The sequence below is a fragment of the Pelophylax lessonae genome (genome assembly GCF_965119305.1).
Source record: "Pelophylax lessonae genome assembly, chromosome: 6".
Classification (NCBI taxonomy): domain Eukaryota; kingdom Metazoa; phylum Chordata; class Amphibia; order Anura; family Ranidae; genus Pelophylax; species Pelophylax lessonae.
This window is the reverse complement of record NC_138773.1, coordinates 211,386,645-211,397,876: the sequence shown is the minus strand read 5'-3', so window position 1 is coordinate 211,397,876 and position 11,232 is coordinate 211,386,645.

Below are 11,232 nucleotides of genomic sequence, written 5' to 3'. Positions count from 1 at the left end.
ATACGCTTCAACACCAGGATACTACAAAACCTTTCCAGAATGAATGCAATGTAGTTCCGAAAACTGTTTTTGAATTTTATTTTTCTTTCCTCAAGGTGTAGATAACAGGGAAAATTGGTTAAAATATAAGTGGAAATTAGCTATCTTGGTGCTAAGAGTTTGCATTTTTACCTGAGCAATGTGCTTGTTCTTGTTTAACCACTTGCCGACCGCCGCACGACTATCTACGTGGGCGGTCAGCCCCTCACAGGCAAAGTGACGTAGGTCTACGTCGCTCGCCTGTGAGGGTTTAGGGAGCGAGCGCGCGCCGCCGGAGGCGCGCTCCCGCTCCCGCGTGGTCACGGACCCCCCCGCGCGCGTGACCGGCGGACCCGATCGCCGCCGGCCACTCTGCGATCGGCGGGGGAGAGGGAGATAGTCAGGCAGCTTGTGTAAACAAGCTGCCTGTCATTCTCCTCTCTGTATGAGAGCTGATCACATGGATCTACTATGTAGATCCATTGATCACTCTGCATACAGTTGAAGCCACAGCCAATCACAGTTAGAATCACGCCCCTAGGGACACACACAGCCCCTCCCTCTCAAATAAAGTTAACCCCTTCACTACCAGTGCATTTTTACAGTAACAGTGCATATGTATAGCACTGATTACTGTAGAAATGTCACTGGTAACCCCAAAAGTGTCAAAAATGTCAGTCAAGGGTCCGATCTGTCCGCCGCAATGTCGCAGTACCGCAAAAAAAATCGCAGATCGCCGCCATTACGCGTTAAAAAAAAAAACAACAAAAATGACAAAAATCTTTCCCTTTGTTAGTAAACGCAATAACTTTTGCGCAAACCAATCAAAATACGCTTTTTGCGATTTTTTTTACCAAACATAGGTAGCATAAAACAAATTGGCTGAAAATATTAAAAAATTTTGATTTTTACATTTTTTTTTGGGGGAATTTCATATAAAAAAAAGGGAAAAATATTGCTATTTTTGCAAAATTTACGCTCTTTTTTTGTTTATAGCGCGTGATCAAAAAATCGCACAGGTGATCAAATACCACCAAAAGAAAGCTCTGTTTGTGGGAAAAAAAGGACGCCAAATTCGTTTCGGTACAGCGTCGCACGACCGCGCAATTGTCCGTTAAAGTCACGCAGTGCCGAATCGCAAAATGCCCTCTGGTCCTTTAGCAGCCAAATCCTCCGGGGCTTAAGTGGTTAAGCACACAATGAGCTTAGGGAAAATGTATAAAATACAATTTACAGTGTGATGTTTTCACAATCAGTGATGAGTTGGGGAGCCATGGAATCTGCTGGTGTTGGACCACTGTATTTTATCAATCCAAAGTCAGCGCAGCCCTCTACCAGGAAATTCTGGAGCACTTCATGCTTCCTTCTGCTGACCAGCTTTATGGAGATGCCGATTTCACTTTCCAGCAGGATTTGGCACCCGTCCACACTGCCAAAAGTACCAATACCTGGTTTAATGATCATGGTATCACTGTGCTTGGTTGGCCAGCAAACTCACCTGACCTAAACCCCATAGAGAATCTGTGGGGTATTGCCAGGAGGAAGATGAGACACCAGATCTAAAAATACAAATGAACTGAAAGCCGCTATCAAAGAAACCTAGGCTTCCATAACACCTCAGCAGTGCCACAGGTGGATCACCCCCCTGCCACGCCACATTAATACAGTAATTTATGCAAAAGGAGCCCCAACCAAGTATTGAGTGCATACTATACTGTACATAGACATACTTTTCAGTAAGCCAACATTTCTGTATTAAAAATCATTTTTTTATTGGGCTTATGTAATATTCTCATTTTCTGAGATACAGAATTTTGGGTTTTTACTAGCTTTAAGCCATAATCATCAAAATTAAAAGAAAGAAATGCTTGAAATACATCACTCTGTGTTATGTGTGTAACGCATCTATATAAAATATATGAGTTTCACTTTTTTTATTTGAATTACTGAAATCATTTAACTTTTTGATTCGATTCTAATTTTATGAGATGCACCTGTATATATAAATATATATATATATACACAAACCTTTTGCTTTCATTTCTTTTTTAAACTAAAAAGATTGTTCTACAATGTAAGGGTTCACTCATACTTCAACACTGTGGTAATTTTGAATAGATAAGTACAAAATGGTACCTATTTTACAAAAAATAAAAACTGGAACTAGGAAAACTGAAGCAAATTGGAAAAGTCACCAATAGCAACTACTCCTTTCTTCCTTCATCCAAAATATGCAATATGGTTGGTTGCTATGAGCAACAACCTTACCAACAGCTTTTTTAGATCCAGATTTTCAATTACATATCTTTTTTTGTAAATCACAGATCTTGGGTTTCATTAACCACTTTACAACCGGAGGATTTTGCTGTCTTCCGTCCAGGCCACTTTTTGCGATTCGGCGCTGTGCGACTTCAACTGACAATTGCGCGGTCGTGCGACGCCGTACCCAAACGAAATTTACGTCCTTTTTTTCCCACAAACAGAGCTTTCTTTTGGTGGTATTTGATCACCTGTGCGATTTTTACTTTTTGCGCTATAAACAAAAAAAGAGCGTTTATTTTGAAAAAATAACAATATTTTTCACATTTTTTTATATGAAATTCCCCCCAAAAAAGATGTAAAAACCAATTTTTTTAAAAGTTTTTGGCCAATTTGTTTTATGCTACATATGTTTGGTAAAAAAAATCGCAATAAGCGTATTTTGATTGGTTTGCGCAAAAGTTATTGCGTTTACTAACAAAGGGAAAGATTTCTGTCATTTTTGGTGTTTTTTTTTTAACGCGTAATGGCGGCGATCTGCGATTTTTTTTGCGGGACTGCGACATTGCGGCGGACAGACCGGACCCCTGACTGACATTTTTGACACTTTTGGGGGTACCAGTGACATTACTGCAGTAATCAGTGCTATATATATGCACTGTTACTGTAAAAATGACACTGGCAGGGAAGGGGTTAATTTTATTGGAGAGGGAGGGGTTAATGTATGCCTGGTGCTTACTGACGTGTAGGGGGGGAGGTGACTATGTGATTCATGGACAGATCGGATGTCCAGCTATGCTGAACAGTCCGATCTGTCACTCCCTGTCACTATGGAGATCCGCCCGCTGTGTTTACACACAGCGGGCGGATCTCCAGACTCGATCCCCGACGATCGGGTAAGAGCAGCGGCGATCGCCGCTGCTCCTCCCCTGGCCCGACTCCCGCTGTGAATGAAAACAGCGGGAGCGAGCCTCCGGCGGCGCGCAAGCACCGCCCAGAAGGGGAGGAGTCCAGTCACGTTAATACTACGTGGCTGGACGATAACGAACCACTCTGCCGCAGTAGTATTACTGTGAGCGGTTGCAGAGTGGTTAATAGAAGACTGAATAAGGACTGTCTGTGTTGCACACAGCGACCAGTTACCTCCCCCTTTTGTGATCCAATTGCATGTTAAAAAAAATAAAAATATTTACTGATTAATGTTCTTCCATAAAAGATGTATATAAATTATATTATTCATAATGGTCAATTTTTTTTGGAATTGATTTACAAAAGTCAACCTCATTCTGGTAGCAAGGATAAGCAATGCTCGCTCTTCCTTGCGAGCAAAATAAACCTTTCTTGTGCACGTGCATGCGCCTTGATCGCTGCAATGCTAGTCAGTGGACACTCTGTAGGATAAAGCTTACTATTGGTGATCAGCAGAAGATGAATAGTTCATTCTGAAAACTTTTCAGCACAATTATAAGCAAAGTCTAAGACCCCGTTCACACTGGGGCGACTTGTCAGGCGACTTGGTCGCCTGACAAGTCGCCGTGGGTCGCCTGCCATAGATTAGCACAGGACCCGTTCTAATAGGAGCGACACAAGTCGCTCCGACTTAGAAAAAGGGTCCTGTACTTCTTTGGGGCGACCTGGAGCGACCTGCATTGACTTCAATGATATGAAGTCCGTGCATGCCACTCCGAGGTCGCGGTGCGAGCTGTGCACCGCGACTTCACAGGTCGCCCCGGCAAGTCGGGTCACGCCTATGTGAACCAGGTCTTAAACAGGAATAGACTGTAAGCATTTAGAAAATAGTGAATACAAATTAACCACCTCCTTCCCAAGCCTATTCTGACACTTCGCTCCTACATGTAAAAATCTACTTTTTTTTGCTATAAATTTACTTAGAACCCTCAAACAATATATATATATATATTTTTTTTTTTAGCAGAGACCCTATAGAATTAAATGGTGTGTGTTGCAATTTTTTATGTCACACGATATTTGCGCAGCGGTTTTTCAAACACAATTAAAAAAAAAAAACACATTCATGAATGAAAAAAAACAGTAAAGTTTCCCCAATTTTTTTGTATAATACAAAAGATGAGGTTACGTCAAGTAAATAGATACCTAACATGTAATGCTTTAGAATTGCATTGCCCCGTGGAATGGCAACAAACTACGGTACCTAAAATTCTCCATAGGTGATGCTTTAAACACCTTTATAGGTTACCAGTTTTGAGTGGCACAGGAGGTCTGGTGCTAGAATTATTGCTCTCTCTTTGATGTCCGTGACAATACCTCACTTGTGTGGTGCGATCACCGTTTACATATGCGTGCAGGAGTAACGTATGCATTTGCGCATAAGCGTGGTGTGACGGCGCTTTACATTTTTTTTATTATTATTTATTTTATACATTTTTTTTACACTTTTTTTTAATTTTTTTTGTACAAACTTTATTGCTATCACAAGGGATGGCCAACATCCCTTGTGATAACATGGGCCATGGCAGGTCCTCTTTATGGAGAAATTCAGGGTCTATTAGATTACTTCTGTAGGTGGCGGAAAGGGGTCCCACCCCCCTCCTGCCGCCGCCTCTCCCAGGCTCTCTGGTCCCATCGCGGAGGCCGGGAGCAATGCGGTTAAAATGAAAGTAACGTGGTTAAAATAAAAAAAATCTTAAATAAATCCCTCCATATTTTATCGCTCCGATTGGCTGATTCTCTGGCCGCTGGTGGCCAGGTAAACGAAGTGGCGCAGCCGGAAGTGGCGAATACTTGTCGCTTCCGTTTTCCAGGGTTACAAACAGAGGGGAACATCATCAGTTCCTCTCTCTCTGTCCCAGGCAGCCATCGCTACCGGCCGCATGACTTCCGGCCTCCATGATGGGACCGGAGAGCCCGGGAGAGGCCGCGGCAGCGGGAGGGGGGTAGGACCCCGTTCAGCCACCCGCAGAAGTGATCGAGTGGCTAATTAGCCACTTAGATCATTTCTGCCTTCTACAGAATCACTGGCTGAAAATAATGGTCCCGGGATAATGCCTGTAGGTGCATACCCACTGAAACTCAAGGACGTACGGCTACGTCTTTGGGTGGGAAGTGGTTAAAATCTAAAAAATCCTAAATAAATCCCTCCATGTTTGATAGTTGGCATTAAATATGTTATTTAAATATTCAAACATAATAAAATTTTAATATGCCACTGTACCCTTAACTTCAACGTTTGTTGTACTGATTTCACTTGAATCAGACTATTCAAAAAGAGCATGCCTGTGTATAAATTTACACCTATTTGCCACTGTTTGCACACCACAGAAGTGATGTTTTCCAGGGGTTCATCAAAGAAATGACTGCCATCAATTGTCGGCAAGCAGATCTTAAGAACGTGTGAACATACATATTGTATAGGAAGACAGTATGCTTGTATCTGCACTGTGTTGTGGGAACATTTTCTAGTTTAGCTGGCTGCAAGTTGCACAGGGGATGGCAACATGAATATAGATAAGTGATCTGTTTAATGTGCGCTTTACACCACAGTTGATGTACAGAAACAATATTTATTAGATTATAAAAGGCTGGTGTTCCCTGATCCCAGAGATATATACAGTGTGAGACACATAGAAAAGTTTCACACGTGTGTGATTACATTCTGGCATTATACAGGACTTCAAAAATATTATAAATATTTTTTTTTTATTTTATTAGTCACATGATAGCACAAGTTAATTAGGATAATATATTACATTTATTTATCTGTGTAATTACAGATTACTAAACCTAACAAATTTATAACATTTAAGAAAATATTATCCTAAAAGTGCACAAAACCATTGTTAAAATGTTTTATTTTGTTCTAAAAAAAACTATTGAGCACTGTGATTTTTTTTTTATATTTGCACTAACAATAACATTTTCAGGACAAGCTTTTGGTCTGTATCCCCTTTTTCTCAGGGATATAAGTTTGGGAATTGGCTGTTACGACTAAGGGGTGTTTACTAAACTTTTTACAGGCCTGATTACAAGCCACACACACACAACATTCACTTTTAGTAAATCTAACCCGAATGTGATATCAGAGAGACATTTAGGGTGAATCAGGCACCCTGAGGTGATTTACGTATTTAAGCAAAATAATGGCACGCCAGTTTTTAAAAAATAAATCCCCTATTTAATATAGTATTTCTGTATAAAAAGAAATTGCAAGGCAAATAGACTGTTCACTGTGCAAGATAATGTTTCCTTAGCTTAGTGAATATGGTGAAAGAATACCCAATCATGTCCAAGGAATATAAAAATAATTAACTAATTATTTTTGCTTGCACATGAATATATAATGGAAATCGGCAGAGGTTCACTTCATTCTTTAAGCTAAGGGAAAATTCCCTTGCAAGGTGAACATCCTATTTTCCTTTTGTAAACTGACTCTGTGTTTCTTGTGGCGTTTCCAGAAGGTCTCCCAGGACCTCTTGGCTTCAGCTCTGCTAGCTGAATAGCTCATACGCTTTCCACGCCTCCCTCTTGGTATGTTATTATACTCATACATTTGCATAAGATGCAGAAACCATTTTTGAACAAAACAATGTGGCTCCTCCTAGTCCGGTCTTGTGTTCTCTCCTCTCATTTGTTACCAGCTGACTTTTTTAAACAAGCAACAAAGAGCAAGAGGTAAGGAGGATTGGGTTGGAACAATACTGCCCAATTACATGCCCAGATACTGGCAATTTTGGACAATGATACTCAAAAATGCCCTGGCTCCAGCTGATTGGGATAGTACTGACAGCTTCCATCCCTTTCCAGCTGTACATGGGTTGGACCAAACCCAAGCTCCTTTCTATTCAAAATTTTTAAAATTGCAAGTTCAAAGAGATTGAATTAAAAATATATAGATTTTAGTTCTTCTTGAAAGTGACTAAAGCTTCATCAACTCAGTACATTAGTATGTAGATGAATGTGGCCTCAGCCACTGTCGCTCCAGCCACACACCCCTGACATGTTTCGCCCTGCACACTGGGGCTTGGTCACCTCTGTACTAATGCACTGGGTTGGTGAGGGGAGATCACTGTACCAGCTAAGAGCGGCACTGCAAGTTTCATTTGGATCACTAGAGCTTCAGGGAACTGCATGAAAAATTTACTTCTTCAGTAAATCAATCCGAATGTCTCCCCTGGTGGAATCTACTTATGTTATATTGCTTAGATTAAAAGTGTGTGCATAGGCAAAACATTTTTTTTTAGTTCTGGATTGAATAGGGAAGGGTTTCAACCTCTGTTGGCTTTTTTTGGATGATTGTGTCCTTGTTAAAGAGATTCAACCTCTTGGTTTGTGCTGGTGACCATTGTCACTAATGGCCCGTATACACAATCCGAAAATCGGACGAAAAATAACGCTTGTGAAAGGTTCGGACAATAATCTGATCGTTAGTACACAGCTTACGAGAGGCGATCACGACAGTTCGCCCGATATTATCCGGTCGTGCAAGCATAAAAATTTTGATCGTATTATAACACATCGTACGATAATCGTATTATCAGTATGTTGTTCGCCCGAAAAAAATGGTGAGCAGTAGACAGCACATGAGCAGTAGACATCATTTTCCCCTCACACGCTACAGCGTTGTTACGCATACCGGAAGCTTTTGAATCATCGTCCGAGAAAATTCATATGGTAAGTAACCTCTCCCATTTGCGAGTATAATTGAGAGTTCCTAGCAACCAAACAAAAACGGACGGAGAGTCGTCTGATTTTCGGATCGTGTGTACTGGGCATAAGGCAAAAAATAAAATCCAAAATGTTTGCATGTCACCAGAACGGGAATACAATGGAAATCTTCCAATGGTTCTGGTAACAACTGCCAAAGAGAGAATTTGCCTCTCTTGAAGGAGATTTTTTTTTTCTAACTTCCTGTTGAGTCAGGACAGAAGGTGAAGGGAAATCTTCCCAGCAGGACAAAGAAACAATAAATTAGCAGGAGGTTTAATACTTCCGTGCGCTACCCAAAACTAAAATAAAATGTTTTGGTCTATACATTGAGTTTAAAATACTTTTTTACATTCCAGAACTTCCCAGAGGCAAAAGCAGAACATGGCCTGGGAAATTCAAAAGCTACATATAATCATCGGAAGGGAAATTCCAACTTAGGAATGATCTATTTACATAAACACTTTATGAATATTATATATTTATATAATAATTAAATATATAAATATTAAATAGAATGATATAGAACAGAGAATAGAACAATACATGAACATTATATTGCATTTACATTCTGTAAATAAAGCACCTTGTATAGTAAATAAATATTTTTTTTCAGATTTTTTTATCATCCCCATTTCAATACGCTATTATACATATTATGTTAAAAGTTAAGAGAAAAAGGTTTAGGGGGCAAATAACTCTTTTGCATTCTGGTACCACATATAACATGCTTTGCTTTGTTGAAGTGTTATTCTTTTTCGCTAGCACTTCATTGCACTAAAGTAATGCATCTGCATTGTAGCAATGCATAACAGTGCAAGGTAGTGCATTATGTGGTTTTAAGCATGTTAGGGTGAAATGGCAGCTCACGTTTTTTTGAATGGGCTGCCTTAGCGCAATGTACATTATCAAACTGTAAATGGGCCCTAATTGTTTAAATTGGGGGGGGGGGAGGGGAGGGGGGAGGGGGGTTCACCCCTTTGCCCAGTTTTGCTTATTGCATTTTTAATGTATAATTTATCTTACAATAGTAAAGCTGGAGGACACTTTGCACCTGTCTGTTCCTGCAGTAGCAATGTATCATAAAAATACATTTCTAGGAGAAATTCCAAAATATGGCTGGGTTATAGTTACTACATAATGCATAATGATTGAGCGGAGAAGAGTACTATATAAAAGATGTGCGTCAATTGGTCACCAAAGATGAAGTTTTAGGTAACTACTATCAGGATAAATCACCATCTAAAGTGTTTTCTCTCTGTACTTCTGAATTGTGGCCTGTTCTGTTTACAAATCAGTGCAAATGTTGGTGCTGCATTCAAGACTTTAGCCATGTTTTCTATTAAACTCAGTATAGCGTTCTGCGGATGCCACTACCATCATTAAGACTGTACACAAAAAGCAGAATTTACAGGATTGTCACCGGCTACCTTTATGAAGGGAGTTTTCATGTAGTTTATGTAAGAAAATTAGAATGCCACCCTATTAGATTGTAAGCTCTTATGAGCAAGTCCCTCTTAACCCTCTTGTATTTTATTGTATTGTGCCTGTGCTATCTCCCTTTAGATTGTAAAGCACTGCATATACTGTTGGTGCTATATACCTGTATAATTATAATAATAATAATCACTAAACCCAGATTTAAAAAAATGGAATGTATAGTTCCATACCTTCTCCAGCGCTCATATACATTTTTTTTATAATTCAGTATGCTGTATATAAATAAAATATCAAGTATTGTCTCTCACTTCCTTTTTCAGGGTAGCTATTCATAAGCAGTGACTAGCTGTGATGTTTAAAGGACATCTAAAAGCGATCTTTTCAAAATACAGTACATTATGCAGGAATGGTCTACTGGTGTCACTGAGACGTGCCATGCAGCCATTGCTGGAGCACATGCATGCAGGCAGGAAGTGGCTTCAAAAAGGCTGGGGGGAATCAGCAGCACTAATTTGCAACTAAAGATAAAAAAAATTGTGAAAACAAGTATTTTATTTAAAAAGATTGCAATTGTTTGTGGTGCACAGTGCTTTAGTATACTAAACATCTTTCAGGTAAGGTTTATATCTCCTCAACTAAAGCATTGTATAGACCTTTACACTATAGTTATCAATCACTTCTGGCATATATTTGTAGTCATGTGATAACAATGCTGGCTGTCATTGTGATTGTGAGACTATAGAAGGCCGTTCAGTGGGAAATACAGATCCTGACCTACATGAGTACCCTCTTATTTCTTTCCTAGGGTCGCTTGCATCCCGGGGTCTGAGACAGCACAAAATCAATTTATAAAGGAGATCTTTCCTCCCCTTAGATTTGTTGATGATTTGTGAAAATAGCAGCAATTACAGCCCATATTTAGGATGAATTGTGTTCACTTCTACATGGTCCAGGAGGGTGATTGGGCGAAGGCAGGGATATTACCTCTGGCTGGACAGCATCACTTAAATGATTTCTGATCTAGAGGAAGCCATGTGTAATTATTCTGCATGAGATCTGCTGCTAAACTAGAAACCTGTGTAGTTTAATAGCTCACATCCCCATCGCCATATACCGTGCAGCTTATGTTTATGTTGTACAGTAAAAAGTCCAATTGTAGACTTGTGATAATGATGTGACCTTGCCTTCTGTTCAAGGTCAAGAAACCATTAGCCTGTTAGTGGATTGAGACTGTCAATCACTTGTTGCAGGCCCATTCAGCAGCCAATATGTTAACACAAGGACAATATTGGCTCCCACGTTTCCATACATCTAACGTCAGAAGCAAAGCACTGAAAACACTTGTATTTTCCTTCCGGAAGACAAATCCTCTTTTATCCAGAGTCATTAAAAGTATAGCTGAGTGTCAGCTACATTATGAAATATGGTACTGGTTCCAGCAATTCTTGGCTTGACAAGAGCTTGGCTGCAAGTACTTGTGTTTATATGGACACATACACACAAAAGTATAAAGGAAAGGGTATGTATATGCTGTATATCGACACATGCAAACACATGTGTAAATGAAAGGAATATATTGCCAGCATATGGACATATATATATATATATATATATATATATATATATATATATATATATATTATATATATTTATCTATTTATCTACATATACATTCTATATATATATATATATATACACAAATATAAATTAAATGGTATAATATATATATATATATATCATACAGTGTATATATATATATATATATATATATATATATATATATATATATATATATATATATATATATATCTATAGATATAGATATATATTACA